This window comes from Caretta caretta, chromosome 13 (assembly GCF_965140235.1).
Source record: "Caretta caretta isolate rCarCar2 chromosome 13, rCarCar1.hap1, whole genome shotgun sequence".
Lineage (NCBI taxonomy): Eukaryota > Metazoa > Chordata > Testudines > Cheloniidae > Caretta > Caretta caretta.
In genome coordinates, this window is record NC_134218.1 from 29,474,568 (window position 1) to 29,490,156 (window position 15,589).

The 15,589-nt window shown below is 46.5% G+C and overlaps 1 long non-coding RNA gene across 1 annotated transcript in view; it reads right to left on the reverse strand.

Moving 5' to 3' along the window:
• The window catches only part of LOC142068735 (uncharacterized), a 38,901-nt gene extending 23,884 nt beyond the window's left edge, over nt 1–15,017 (reverse strand). The window contains exon 1 of the long non-coding RNA XR_012664640.1: nt 14,950–15,017. This is a non-coding gene — a long non-coding RNA (uncharacterized LOC142068735). The remainder of the gene's footprint in view (nt 1–14,949) is intronic.
• Nucleotides 15,018–15,589: the final 572 nt, after the last annotated feature.

Genomic DNA, 15,589 nt, shown 5'->3' on the forward strand with positions numbered 1-15,589 from the left:
GGGTCTCCCAAAACACAGGCTTATGTGCTAACCATTGGGTTATTTGTCTTCCCCAGACAAGCTGATAGATCACATACATGGCTCACTCACCAGGATTCTGCCCACTAATGTATCTCATAGGCCCTTATCGCAGACAAGCTTCAAACAGCCCACTCAGAGACATTTCTTCCTTATCTTTCCACATGTTGAATTCCGCCCCCATGTTACAATTGCCCCAGGCCCAGGTTGAGCAAGAATTAACCCTGGGCCATAACAGGTTTTCCATTGATAAAAGTGTCTCCCATTTAGAATCTTTTCTCTTCCCACCCTTGGCAGATCAGTGTCATTTGAGGGAGGAATTCCTGCTGGAGGCCCCTGCAGTTGCTTCTCATTCTGGAATGGCCTGGGAGAGTGAATGTCAAAAGAATGTCAAAAGAAAAGCTACTTTAGAGGTTCTTACAGCTCCCTCTGAGCCTTCTCCAGCTGGACTCCTGGTAAAGAAAGAAGTCTGGCTTTACAGGTAAAGGGATTTGGAAAACAATCCCTCCGAAATTTTGATCACAGTTTATCACATGGCTATCACCTTGACATATGTGATGGATCTATAGCTGAGTGTGGGTTTGTGTTGTAGATATACATTGTGTTTACACGGTCATGTGGTAGTCAAACATCTCTACATTTCTGGGACAAGAATAAGCCATTTCTCTAGCAGGCTGGTTTAAAAAAGCACTGGCAAATGTTTGAATCTGCTCAGAGGTTAAAGGTGATCCCAGAAGGCAAGAGTTAGTGCACAGAGTGTAAGCAAGATGGTCAGAGGTGCATAATAAATGCAGTTTATCACATAAAGCTGGCGTTTATGTCCTGAATATCCCCAATGAATACAAACTCCAGTGCAAGATTCCCATCTTGATATTGAAAACCCTCCATGAGATTCATGCTGGCACCTGTAGAGGTCATCTCGCCCCTGTGACCATGACGTCCCATGGCAGTCAGGTTCCATCTGAACCATGAACCTGCCATCCTAAAGCCCCACAGCCAGAGGAGCGGGCCGTAGACTACAGAAATCGCTTCAGCACAAACAAAGCATGACCAGTGGTTCAGAGCTAACTGCAAACCTTATCTCCAAGTGCGCTTTCCCTCAGTCAGTTCCCCTTGCATGCAAATACTTTCTCTCACACTGCTGCTGCTCTGCTGCTTTTTATATGCTGTCTCCAGCTGGAGCATGCCCAGCACAGCCAAGGGGGCGTGGCCTCCTTGGCCAAGAGAGAAGGGTTAACCCCTGCTGCACCAGTGCTGGGCTGATAGACCCCGTCACACACACCCATAGCAATGATCTAATCAAGTAGCTGACTGGTGCCTACTAGGGAGGAAGAGAGAAAGCTATTGATATTGTTTGTTATTTTTAATTCTTGAGTGGGGCTGCTGCAGGGATGGGAGAATAAAGGAATCTCGGCACAGTGATGCCTCCACAGATTGTATATACACTGCTGTGCTGTGTAGACACTGCTGCAGTTATCATGCATAGTAGCCCAGCACACCTGTGCTCTCTGCCCACTAGTCTACCCCTGCCAGTATCCCTTCCAACCTTCCTAACTAATGGGCAGCTCCACACAGCTGCCATCAAAAAAAAATTGCCACAAAAATGTTTCTGTAGTAAAGTGGTCACCAAGGGGTTAACTGTGTTACTCAGAATATTTTTGGGGACCTTACTCCACTCCTCCCTCTATTCTTGTTTCGTCAAGGGGCATCCTCCCGCCCTCCACCGCAATTTGTTGTGATGCAATTAAATACTGCAGCAAGTGCCCTGCTTGCAGTCGTGGGAGTAGACATATTCGTCTTGCACTGTGGTTGCTTTTCAGGCATTTCCTTCTCACTCACAAATTCAGTCCGGGACCTGAGAGACCATGTTGTTGGAGCTGATACATTCCTGAGGAAAGTGTCAGTTTCAACATGTTTTCCACTGAAAAATAGCCACCCAGCTGTACCCAGCCACTGCCCGCGCAGCCAGGCAAGCTGCCCCGCCGCACAGAGGGGCAGGTACCACACTCCCTTGTGTGCAAAGCTGTGTACAGGGGAGCTGCAGGCATTGTGCTCCTCTGAGCTACCCCTGCGTTACTGCAGTTCCACAATGCTCCAACCTGCACCAGGGCCTCAACAGCACAATAGAGCCCAGCCTATAGGAACAATGATGGATCTAAACTACACTTGTAAAGGAAACTAAAACCAAGAATGGCAAACATGCATTTCATTCCGATGTAGGAAATGAATAATGAGTTCATTAGCTACCAATTGATTGATAAAGGGCAATCTATTGGAAGGTCTAATATGTGTAGCCAAAATTAGTTTGCCATGTAATTAACTAAAAATTACTTAAGCAATGCATACTTAATTATTATCTTAGTACAGCCGACTTGTAAGAAATTTCAAGCATTTAATTGGCATTTGATAGAATAGCTATAGCAAGCTAATTAGGAATCAAATTATGGAATGTGCTAATTGATATTTAATAAGTATGTCAATTGGTATCTAACTAGCCAATATGTTATAGCTATCTTGGAATATGTCAAGTAAATGCCTAAAGATCTCTTTCAAATAGATTATAAATGTAATCTATTAAGGATGTAATTTGCAACATTTTTTGATTATGGATTGTAATTTATTTGCTTTCTGAATGTGCTCCTGCTATTTGCAGACTTATTCATACAATATAAAGGATCGACTCTTTCCTATATAACCTACTTTGACAACTGATGCTTCGCTGGGGCCAGATTTTGCTTCCACTATACTGTTGTAAATCCACAGTAACTCCACAAAACCCAGTGTAGTGCTTCTGAAATGTATGCTGGTATAAATCTGGTGTAACTGCATTGAAATCAGTGGAATGACTCTGAATTTAAACTGGTGTAAATGAGGTCAGAATCAAGCCTGGCGCATTTTAAATGATCAGTAAGCATCATCAAGCCAGAGAGAGGTTAGACTAGACTAGGGTGCGAATAACTCACCTGAACAAGAGAGCTAAGCTAGTTTTCTAGCTGTGCTAGGGGTGACCCTGGTCTCTCACTGATGTAAATCAGGAGTGACTCCACTGAAGTCAATGACGTTACACACGTGTAAAATTAAGCATGAGAGTTTTGCCCTGGAAGTTGTTTCCCAACAATAGTAACAAGTGTTACTCGCAGGGTAGAGTCAAGAGGGGAGTAGTGTGATCAGCTGCTTAATACAAGGGAGTACCTCTCAGTACCTCTCAGGAGGGCGTTAGGCTCACACAGTGATTTCATAACAGGATTTACTTTTCCTTAAGCATTTCAGTCTGACTGAATCCACAGGGAATTGCACTAAAGAGTTAATGTAAAGGGTGATGAGGGCTGTGGGTATTTTTTTCTGATGATTTCTTTGACACAAGTTTTCATTTCCTCTTGCCTTCCCTAGGTCTTTTCCCCCCCAAAGCAATCCACACATCTAGCTGTATCATGTATAAGTATAAGGTTTGTATTATGATAGGTGCAGCACATAACATTAGTGTCATTGCGATCCGAGCGCTTTATCTTCATGAATAAAGTACCCAGCTGCTCTTGAATTGAACTGGAAAAAAAAAAAGCTACCACTCTTAACAGCGATACATTTTCAGTTACTAATAACAACAGTTGCCATGGAAACAGTCGGTCCAGCGTGAATGTAAGGATTTGCTTTCAGGTCAGTGCTGTATTAGTCAGCAGCCTTTCAAAACCTCGTCTCCCAAGCACTGAAGTCTCCCATCTAATTTACTCTCTACGGCACTTTTTCTACATTGTGAATTACAGGAAATTAATTACATTTTCTGACAATTGCATGCAGATCCTTTTAAACTCTGCTCTTCGGATAATTACTTGGGAATGCTTTATAAAGTCCAAAAGAAAACTTCATTCTGGTTTGCTTTTTGGGGGGCATAGCAATAATAATAATAAACCAAAATCACAATAATAATTACAAATAATAAAGCACTGGCTATACAAATGGGCAAGTATTTGGGAAGTTCATTGTTTTCCTGCCCTTGTCGTGAGCTGACAATTCATGCAGCTTTCTGTGGATCTCCTTTTTTAGCAAATTCAGTGCTGGTGAAAGGGATAGGATTGAAACCCTGCACATTGTGGTGCTGTGTTTATCCCCAGAGCAGGTACCGCAGAAGCAGAGGCACTGTAAGTGCCAGTACAATCCCAAAAATTGGAGTTGGGGGAAGATTAAAAGAACCCAGGATTGATTCCAGCAAGTCCAAGAGATCCCCTGATTTGTGTTTGGAATTTCCATTGTCCTCATGAATGAGCAGCTTAGAAGATACAGCTCTCCTAACTGGATCTGATTTTGCCAAACATTTACAGGAAACTGGTCAAAAATGCAGCATCCCCACTACAAAAATAATCTAGAAAAAGGGCTGGCCTCCAACCCCAAATCTGAGCTCTGGAGTGGGTTAAAGAGCCAGAGCAGGACCTGGTTCCCAATGTGCAGCGTGCGCTCATCTCAGCCAAATCCTTTGGGGCCTAACTCACAGAGGTGCTGAATATTCCCAGCGCCAGACGATAGCAACAGGGGCTGCAAGACCAGGCCCTTTGTTCCTAATTAAAATGCCCCACTTCTTCTCCTAAAGGGGGGTTAAACTTTCCCCGGATGCGTGGGCTTGCTGAGCAGCTGAGCCCATCCCTCGTGCCCAGCCATCTTTGTAATGCCCCTCCCACATAGCCATAGTCCCTGCTGTGTCCTGATGCACAGACTCACATTTATCTCTGTTTTATAGCATGGTATCTTAGCACCAAACTTTCTGAAAAATGAAAAAAAAGAAAGAAAACTAACTGGTCCTGATCCTGCTCAACCCAGCATTAGCTCCAGTGGCTTCAGCAGATCTCCTCCTGATTGCTCATCCAATGCAGAATCAGGCCCGCCAATGAAGCCCAGGTCTTGCTCCTTCTTTTTCCCTTCCCTTATGCCAGCTGTCTCCTTCTCTCCATTGTTTTCCGTGCCTCGTTCTCATTTTCCCAGGCTGGGTATTTTTTTGGTTTCATTTTATTTTCTCTCTAGGGCCAGCCTTGTTCTTCTTCTCTCCTTTCTTGTGAAGACATTAAAAAAAAAAAAAAAAAGCAATCTCTCCCTTTACTTTCCATGCTGGCTGGGCAGCCCTGGAGATCAATGGCCTTTTCATTGCACCACGGACAGCTCCCCTCCAATGTGCGTCACCCAGTTCCACAGAGCCCAACTCCGGGGTCAGTTTAGTCTCTCTGGCCCATTCGCTCTTTAGTGTCTCTGCTGACTTTGCCAGTTGTGATGGCAGGCCCCATCCATTTCAAGCAGAGACCCGGCAAACTCATTTCAGAGTTACTGAAACAGCCTGCTGAGAGCAAGTGTTGACTGGGGCGCAATACGAGCTTCTCTGCTAGTGGTGAATTGCTCACAAATCCCTCATCAATCCCCAGAGCCACCCAGCCCCTCCTGCTTACTTCTGGGCTGCCTCTGCCTTTCTTTGTCTCCATATTTCCCCCACATGGCACTTTCCTCTGATGTTCTTCTCTATCAGACCTTTCACCCTGTTCCATCTTCTCTCCTTCCATCCTTCCCCTCTTCTTTCACTTCTCCTCTCCTTCCCTTCAACTCCCCATTCTCTTTTTATTATGAATTATGTTTATTATGGTGCTGCCTAAGGCCCAACCAAGAGGGCGTTGTGCCAAACACCAAGCCCTTCCCTCAAAGCCCTTACAGTGTAAATAGCCAAGACAGACTCTGGGTGGAGGAAGGGGTAGAAGACACCAGCAGAGTGAACAGTGTGATGGCAGCAAACATCCTGTTCGCTCCACCGTTGGGGAGGAGGGGGAGTTAATCAGGAGGAGATCCGCCACAAGGAAAGAAAAGGGAAGGGAAAGGGGACACTGAAAGGAAGGGGAGAGAGAGTAATGGGGTCAGGTGTGGAGTGGAGCTAAGGAAGAGGGTTAGAGCAAACAGCCAATCAGCAAAGGCAGAGAAAATCCCATCCGAACACTAATTCACTCACTCTTCTCTCCTTGGTCATAAAGAACACATCCGAGATCTTCTGACCAATTTCAATGAATTCAAGTCAGCACGGCTGTACACTGTTCACCCCAGGGTGCTTAAGGAACTAGCTGAAGAAATATCAGAGCCACTAACAATAATATTTGCTAACTTGTGGATGACAGGAGAGGTCCCAGACAACTGGAGAAGGGCTAACGTAGTGCTCCTCTTTAAAAAACGGACAACGAGGAGCCAGGAAACTATAGACCAGTCAGCCTGATTAAGATATGTGGGAAGCTACTAGAGTAATGTATAAAACAATCAATTTGCGAATACCTGGAGCATGAAGGGCTCCATGATCACTAGCAGCCAGCATGGATTTACCAAGAACAAACCATGCCAAACCGGATTGATTTCCTTCTTTCACAGGGTAACTGGTCTGGTGGATAGGGGGAATGTGGTGGTTATAATATACCTGGACTTCAGCAAGGCTTTTGACACAGTCCCACATGACATTTTGATAAGTAAGCTGGAGAAATGTGGGCTCAACAGAACTACCATTAAGTGGATACAGAATTGGTTAAACAACCATAAACAAAGAGTAACTATGAATGGAATGATGTCAGCCTGGAGGGAGGTCCCAAGGGGGGTTCCACAGCGATCTGTTCTGGGTCTGGTGTAATTTAACATCCGTATTAATGACCTGGATGTAGGTATAGAGAGTATAGAGATCAGATCTGCAGATGACACAAAGCTGAGGGGCTTGCCAACACTTTGGAGGATGGAGCTAAAATTCAGAGGGATCTTGATAAATTGGAGAACTGTGCTATAGACAACAAAAGAAATTCAACAAAAACAAATGTTAGGTGCTAGAAATAGGGAAGAAAAACCAGACACACAAATACAGAATGGGGAGTAACTTGGTTGGCAGCAGCACTGCTGAGGAGGATCTGGGAGTTGTGATGGATCACAACCTCAACATGAGTCAGCAATACAATGCTGTTGCAAAAAAAAAAAAAAACCAGCAATTTTAGATTGCATTAACAGAGGCAAAACAAGCATGTCACAGGAGGTGATAGTACCGCTCTACTTGATGCTGGTTAGGCCTGAGCTGGAGTACTATGTCCAGTTTTGGTCACCAATGTATAGAAAGGATGTGGAGAAACTGGAAGGGATCCAGAGGCAAGTGACAAAGATGATCAGAGGGATGGAATACAGCTATACAAGCAAAGGCTGAAGGAATGGGGTCTGTTTAGTTTGGAAATGAGGAGATTACGGGGGGACATGCTAGCGGTCTTCAAATACTTGAAAGGCTGCCATAAAGCAGATGGAGGAAAATTGTTCTTTCTTGCCACAGGGGGCAGGACAAGAGGCAATGGGCTCAAACTACAGCAGATCAGATTTAGATTAAATCTCAGGGAAATCTTTCTAGCTGCTAGAGCGGTCGGACAATGGAACAGATGCCTAGGGAGGTCGTGGAATCTCTTTCGCTGGAGGTTTTCAAAAAGAGGCTGGAGAGTATCTGTCTTGGCTGGTTTAGACACAACAAATCCTGCATCTTGGCAGGGGGGTGGACGAGATGACCCTGGCGGTCCCTTCTAACCCTCTGGTTCTATGATTCCTTCCCACCAGCCTCCATTGCAAGGAGTGTGAAGGGGCACATTATTCCACCTCCCCTAAAGGGCCTGTTTGCTGCTCTCTTCCTATGCCACCCTCAGTCCTCCAAGGGATGAGCTGAGACTGCCAAAATGTGCTATGGGGCGTGGGGAACTGTGCTGTTAGCTGGAGCCTGAGTAGCGCTGGGGCTTGGTAATGGCCAATGGCCCCTTTTCACTTGAGCTCTCAGGTTCCAACCCAGCCATGTGTGGAAACGGCCAAAAGTTGTTACTGTCTAGAAGTTGGCTCAACGACTGGCATGAAAACACTGGGGAAAGGGGCAGATCCTAATGCAGCAGGTAGAAGGACAGCTGTTACCTTGCTGTGAGCACTCAGCTGGGCCTCTTCATGGCATTATCAGAGAAGACAGATGGAAGGACTGGATAGGCCACGGAAACTCTGCTCCCCTCTCCACTCTCAGTGTTGCTGTGAAACTAACACACGGGCTGGCGGAAAAGGTAAAACTCGGTGCTGGAGTTTGGTGCTTTCTAGGGGAAGGTGGGCTCTGCTGGCTCAAGGAGGCCAGGACATGTCCCTCATGAGGTCTGATCGTGACTTCAGAGGGAGTTGTGGATTTCATCGTTTCTTGGGAACTGCCTGGGTTAATGCAGTAAGACATGATGCAAAATTATGCTCCTGGGAGCACATTGGACTGCAGGGCCCAGCTCTGTCTTAATTCAGCTCTGCAGAGTGGGCTGAGGAATGGGGCTTATTTAGAAAAAGAAATGATGAGCCTGAGTTAGGATGTTCTGATCTGGACCCAAACTTCCCCATAGAAACATCCTGCAGTGAGCAGATGAGATGAGAAGGAGAGAGAGATCCTGATTAGCAGTGGCCCTAGGAATCCCAAACTCAGATCCCAAATTCTACCATCTCCTAGCTCAGAAACAGTCAAGTGGAGGCTATGAATGGAGGCAAGTCTATTATGTCTGAAGCTCTGAAAAGGGGAGCAGGCAGAGGGGGAAGGGAGGGTTCACACTAAAGAGAGCGAATTTCTCAGCAAAGTGAGTTTATCCTACATTCTGCAGTGCTGCTATCATTGTGCAAATCTGCTCCATTGTCTGGATCATTCCCACATATTCCAGTGTGGTTGAATGGTGCAGACAGTAGGTTGAACCTTTTGTACAATGCCATAAAATAAATAAATACATTCCAAATAATAATACATTAAAGTAAAGAAGACTTAGCAAATATCATTAAAGAAATGTTTGAGTTTTCATTGCACTGAGAGTTGTACTCGCTGAGCTGGAGCAATGGTATCATAGATCCATCCAATATTGTATTTATGGATTTTTAGATCTTTACAGGCATTTCCAGTGTCCACATGTCGGACATGTTACCCTCAGACATCTTAATCTTATCACATACCGCAAGATGGTATTCAGTCTACTCAAAGATCTGATTATGTATTAGTATATTGATATATTTAATTATATTATTAATTATACATATTATAATAAGAGCTAATATTATGATCAGTTAAAGATCCCTGACACAGGGAAGAAAGGTAAGCAGCACGATACGGACCCTGGACTTCAGGAAAGCAGACTTCGACTCCCTCAGGGAACGGATGGCCAGGATCCCCTGGGGGACTAACTTGAAGGGGAAAGGAGTCCAGGAGAGCTGGCTGTATTTCAAGGAATCCCTGTTGAGGTTACAGGGACAAACCATCCCGATGAGTCGAAAGAATAGTAAATATGGCAGGCGACCAGCTTGGCTTAATGGTGAAATCTTAGCGGATCTTAAACATAAAAAAGAAGCTTACAAGAAGTGGAAGGTTGGACATATGACCAGGGAAGAGTATAAAAATATTGCTAGGGCATGTAGGAATGTTATCAGGAGGGCCAAATCGCACCTGGAGCTGCAGCTAGCCAGAGATGTCAAGAGTAACAAGAAGGGTTTCTTCAGGTATGTTGGCAACAAGAAGAAAGCCAAGGAATGTGTGGGCCCCTTACTGAATGAGGGAGGCAAACTAGTGACAGAGGATGTGGAAAAAGCTAATGTACTCAATGCTTTTTTTGCCTCTGTTTTCACTAACAAGGTCAGCTCCCAGACTGCTACGCTGGGCATCACAAAATGGGGAAGAGATGGCCAGCCCTCTGTGGAGATAGAGGTGGTTAGGGACTTTTTAGAAAAGCTGGATGTGCACAAGTCCATGGGGCCGGACGAGTTGCATCCGAGAGTGCTGAAGGAACTGGCGGCTGTGATTGCAGAGCCATTGGCCATTATCTTTGAAAACTCGTGGCGAACCGGGGAAGTCCCGGATGACTGGAAAAAGGCTAATGTAGTGCCAATCTTTAAAAAAGGGAAGAAGGAGGATCCTGGGAACTACAGGCCAGTCAGCCTCACTTCAGTCCCTGGAAAAATCATGGAGCAGGTCCTCAAAGAATCAATCCTGAAGCACTTGCATGAGAGGAAAGTGATCAGGAACAGCCAGCATGGATTCACCAAGGGAAGGTCATGCCTGACTAATCTAATCGCCTTCTATGATGAGATTACTGGTTCTGTGGATGAAGGGAAAGCAGTGGATGTATTGTTTCTTGACTTTAGCAAAGCTTTTGTCACGGTCTCCCACAGTATTCTTGTCAGCAAGTTAAGGAAGTATGGGCTGGATGAATGCACTACAAGGTGGGTAGAAAGCTGGCTAGATTGTCGGGCTCAACGGGTAGTGATCAATGGCTCCATGTCTAGTTGGCAGCCGGTATCAAGTGGAGTGCCCCAAGGGTCGGTCCTGGGGCCGGTTTTGTTCAATATCTTCATAAATGATCTGGAGGATGGTGTGGATTGCACTCTCAGCAAATTTGCGGATGATACTAAACTGGGAGGAGTGGTAGATACACTGGAGGGGAGGGATAGGATACAGAAGGACCTAGACAAATTGGAGGATTGGGCCAAAAGAAATCTGATGAGGTTCAATAAGGATAAGTGCAGGGTCCTGCACTTAGGACGGAAGAACCCAATGCACAGCTACAGACTAGGGACCGAATGGCTAGGCAGCAGTTCTGCGGAAAAGGACCTAGGGGTGACAGTGGACGAGAAGCTGGATATGAGTCAGCAGTGTGCCCTTGTTGCCAAGAAGGCCAATGGCATTTTGGGATGTATAAGTAGGGGCATAGCGAGCAGATCGAGGGACGTGATCGTTCCCCTCTATTCGACATTGGTGAGGCCTCATCTGGAGTACTGTGTCCAGTTTTGGGCCCCACACTTCAAGAAGGATGTGGATAAATTGGAGAGAGTCCAGCGAAGGGCAACAAAAATGATTAGGGGTCTGGAACACATGACTTATGAGGAGAGGCTGAGGGAGCTGGGATTGTTTAGCCTGCAGAAGAGAAGAATGAGGGGGGATTTGATAGCTGTTTTCAACTACCTGAAAGGGGGTTCCAAAGAGGATGGCTCTAGACTGTTCTCAATGGTATCAGATGACAGAACGAGGAGTAATGGTCTCAAGCTGCAGTGGGGGAGGTTTAGATTGGATATTAGGAAAAACTTTTTCACTATGAGGGTGGTGAAACACTGGAATGCGTTACCTAGGGAGGTGGTAGAATCTCCTTCCTTAGAGGTTTTTAAGGTCAGGCTTGACAAAGCCCTGGCTGGGATGATTTAACTGGGAATTGGTCCTGCTTTGAGCAGGGGGTTGGACTAGATGACCTTCTGGGGTCCCTTCCAACCCTTATATTCTATGATTCTATGATTCTATGATTCTAAGATCACAACTCAGAGGAAAGGTATCAGGCTAAACCCAGTGGTACAGCCACACAGCTATGGAACTCTATGTATGCTAACACATTAGTGAATTAATCTATGACTCTCTTCTGCATAAATCTTCCACCAGATGATATTTCTGAAAGACACAGTAGAGGAGGAAGCAACAGAGTAACTCAGGTGCAAAGTGGGGAGCAGCTTTCCGCAGCTCATGGGAGAGCCAACGGGGAAAGATGACTTCTCTCTGACTGGCTCCGCATTATGCATGTGGCTCGCACTAAAACTGGTTCTTCTTGGCCACAGGAAAAGGTTTGTACATATCAGTTCAAAGGGACTCAGAAATCTACAATCACAACAAAATGAATCTAGAGTCCAGGAGAAATTATTTCTCTCTTTGTTCAAAAGACACTTGTTAGGAGCCTATCTTTAGCCCATTGAAGCCAAGGGGTGTGGTGGAGGGGTTCCGTTAGCTGTGGTGGCCTTTGGATCAGGCTCTGTCTTTCTCCTGGCCGTTGCTACATAGGAATATGGGAATTGTCAGACTGGCTCAGACCCAGGGTCCAGCTAGTTCAGTACCTTTCTCTGTGGCCAGCATGAGATGCTTCAGAGGAAAGTGCCAGAACCCTGCAGTAGGAAGATGTCGGATAATCTACCTGTCACATTAGGGCCTGGTCTAGATGAACAGTTAGTACGCATCATGCTGGGGTGTAAATTTACAGCACACTAGCCAGCCATGTGCTAGTGTCCATGTGGCCCCTGCTGTGCTCTGATCTACTGTGTTTGGTCATAGGTCAGTGAGCGCCAGGGCACTCCTAATGCATGGTACGAGGGTCCACACAGACCCACACACCTAGTGCCTGGCAGCCTAGTGCACTGTAGATTTACACCCTAGCTTCCTGCCCACAAACTGGTCGTCTAGACAAGCCCACTGCCTCATCCTGCTCTCTAAGAGGTAGAGATTGGCTTAAGCTCTGAAGCATGAGGTTTAACTTCCCTTCCAAATATTTTGTTAGCAATAACTACTGTAGTCTGTATTTTACCTGAATTTAGACATTTTGGGTCTGAATTTAGACATTGGCCAGGCAGAGGAAGATTCATTCTTAGGGTAACCTCACTGAATTCACTGGGTTTACACCAGACACAAACTGGGCCCCTGCTCTCAGACTTCTAGTTCTCAATATAAAGCAGATACTGCAATGGTTGTGGTGTTCTGATCCGATCTATCGGAGCAAGGTGTAAAATTGGAGGGCGTGAGAAGTTCGGAGTTCCTGCGTACTCTGTAAGATGGAGTCAGGAGAGCCAGCAGGAACAGAGACAAGGAACAGCAGCAGATGGGGAGCTGAAACCACACTGGGATTACCCTCCCTAAATACCCTCCCACCCCCCAATCCAGAACTGTGCAGGGGGGAGACCGCTCTGGGCTTCTAGGTTCCACATAGCATCACCCCTCTCACTGGTCATTGGTGCTTGGGAAAGGAAATCCCAGGGAGGAGTCAGCCAAGGACACAGGGCGTGTCGGACACAGGAGCTGACGGCAGTGCGTGCAAACATAGCCAAGCTGGCTTTGAGTTACCTAGCTTGAATGACACTAGCAGGGACGCTGCAGCACAGCTGGCTGCACAAGTTAGTCTTGCCCAGCCTGGACCCTGGGTACATACTTATGAGGCTGCCACCCCTGCTGCTGCAGCTTCACCGCTATTGTTATTTGAGCTAGTTAGAGCCGATCTAACTCAGGTATGTCGACATGGGCTGCAATCACACCTGCCAGCTGCAGCGCAGGACCTCAGCCGCAGACTTCAGATGCAGACTAACGACCTCATCAGTGCCTGGCTGCTTTCTACAGAGTTTGTGCTGAACATTCCGCCCCCCCTTTGCTGATTGGCTGTTTGCCACAGGCCCTGCCCACCCTTCGTTGTCTCTTTGCTCCACCCCCCGTCATGCTCCCCTCCTTCTTCCCCCTTCCTGGATCTCTTCTACTCCCTCCTTTCCATGACCCTTCCCCCTTCCTGTGTCTCTCTGTTCCGCTAATCCCCTCCCACTGACACTCCATCCAAAATACTAAAAACAAACCCAGCTAAGCCAACCCACCTGGCACTAACATGCTGTCTGTCAGCCATCGCGCTGTCCTCTGCTTCTGCGTCACATCCCATTCCACAGCCCTGTGTCTGGCTTGTCACGTTAGACGGCTAACTCCCGGGGGCACAGATTGTCTGGCAGGATGTGTACGTACAGCGCCCAACACAATGGGGCCCTGAGCGTGGATAGCGCCTCAAAGCACTACCATCAGCCTAATAATTGAAAGCAATCAGTAATAATTATATTAACCTCTTACCTTCCTATAGCCCCTGTCGGCCTAAAGGAGCCCAAAGGTCTTTATACACTGTACAGAGATCCCATCCCCGCTGACATGCAGCAGCCCTGCAACAGCACATGGCACACTACAGAGCCTATTAGGTCAAGAAGTGAAGAACAATCCTGAGTCCAGGGGAAATGCAGGCAGAGGCAATGTAGTTACCTACACTGGAATTTGGTCACGTCACAGGCTTCCACCCAAAGCTCTTAGTAACAACTGCTCAACACCTCAGTTTTATACCTCATCTGCAAGACAATTCCAGTAACACAGAGCCCTCCAGTCCCATGCTGAGTCCTTACTTCTGTACTGACCCAGAGGGGAAAGCGCCATCTGTTGACCCACAGTATTGATCTTCCTTCTCTGCAAGCCTGGGCTCTCTGAGGCCTTTCTCCATCCCAGATAAAAATTAGTAAATGTAGGCCAGGCATGAATAATGATCGAACACCCCCAAAGTCTAACATGAAGCTAATTCCTTTTCTGGATCATTGGTCAGATGTTTAGAAAACCTTGCCCTGCATATGGCTGCCTCACCTGGTTCTGGGTTCCTATTAGCTCTTACAGGTTGAGTAGAGCTTATTTGGGAGACCTCTAATACACACCTAAATGATGCTGGAGGGCCTAGCTTTTTTCCCTGGGGGCATTAAAAGCCTCACTTGGTCATGAAGTGAGATGCAGAGCCTGACTGCTTGTCGTCCGGAAAACTTATATGGTCAAGCCTGCAAGGGTAAATGTATTACCCCTCATGTCCGGGCCAAATTCCAGCTCGAATGATTGCATTCTGCCTGCCTCAAACACCCCTTGGTGATGCCATTTGGAAAACATCTTTCTGCCATGCACAACTGTAGGGGTGCCATCCAGCGGAGAATGCGTTTCACTGGTGAGCTCTGTGGAGAGTTTGGTGTGGCCGCAAATTACATTTGTGAAGTGTTCTGGAATCCCTTGGGGAGGAAGGCCCAATAGAACTGTCAGGTTATGAGCATTTCTGAGACCCCATTCTACAGCTCCTGCTTCTCTCCTTTCCTGTCTAGTCATTCTCCTGGCCCCTACCAGAAGTTATAATGACTCCTATCATCTGCTACTTAGCTGCCATATTTTAATAGACCAGTCCAGCAGGGCGCTCAGCTAATGGCCAGGCACATGAATGGAGTCATGGTTGCCAACACGGTATTTCAAAAATAAGGGATTGTATACTTGGCACCCCCATCCCACCCCTCCTCCCGATATTATTATCATCATCATCATCATCATCATCAATAAGCAGGACTCACCTCCATTCGCCAAGGGTATTTCTTGCTTCTTTTTGCAGCACTCAGCCACTCCCAATCTTGCTATGCAGAGATAAAAGAATAAGAGACCTCCGTTGCAAGAAGGGACTGTTGGCAGCACTAGTCAGGTGGTAGAGTGGCAGGAAGTGGGCAGAGAAGCCTGGCAGACAGCCAGATTGATGGCACTAGTATTCTTCTCCAGTCCCTATGTCTGCTGCCGAGTCTGAACACCAGTGTAAGGAGGGTTGTGATTAATAAAAAATTACCAGTAGCCTGGGTGCAATGGACAATTGGATGAAAACTAATTTTTCCACCAGCAAACCTCTGTTGTACTGTTTCACAAATCCTGGTTCTGTTTTCTTAACTTTGCTCCAGTTATCATGCAGGGGGCCAATTGTGTTTTTCACGCTGGTCCAGGTACCCCAGGTAACATAACATTGTATTGTCTCCACATCTTTACTCCCTTAGGGTCAGCACATTATGCCTGTCTAGGCTCACTATGTTGGCTCCCAGTTTTAGGCTTCTAGGGCCACATCCAAAAGACCATTGATGCCAATAGAAAGACGCCTGTTGTCTTTAGTGGGCTTTGGATCAGGCTCCCGGAGTGCTAGACTGTCCTTTGGATGGCACGTGGCGGAACAGT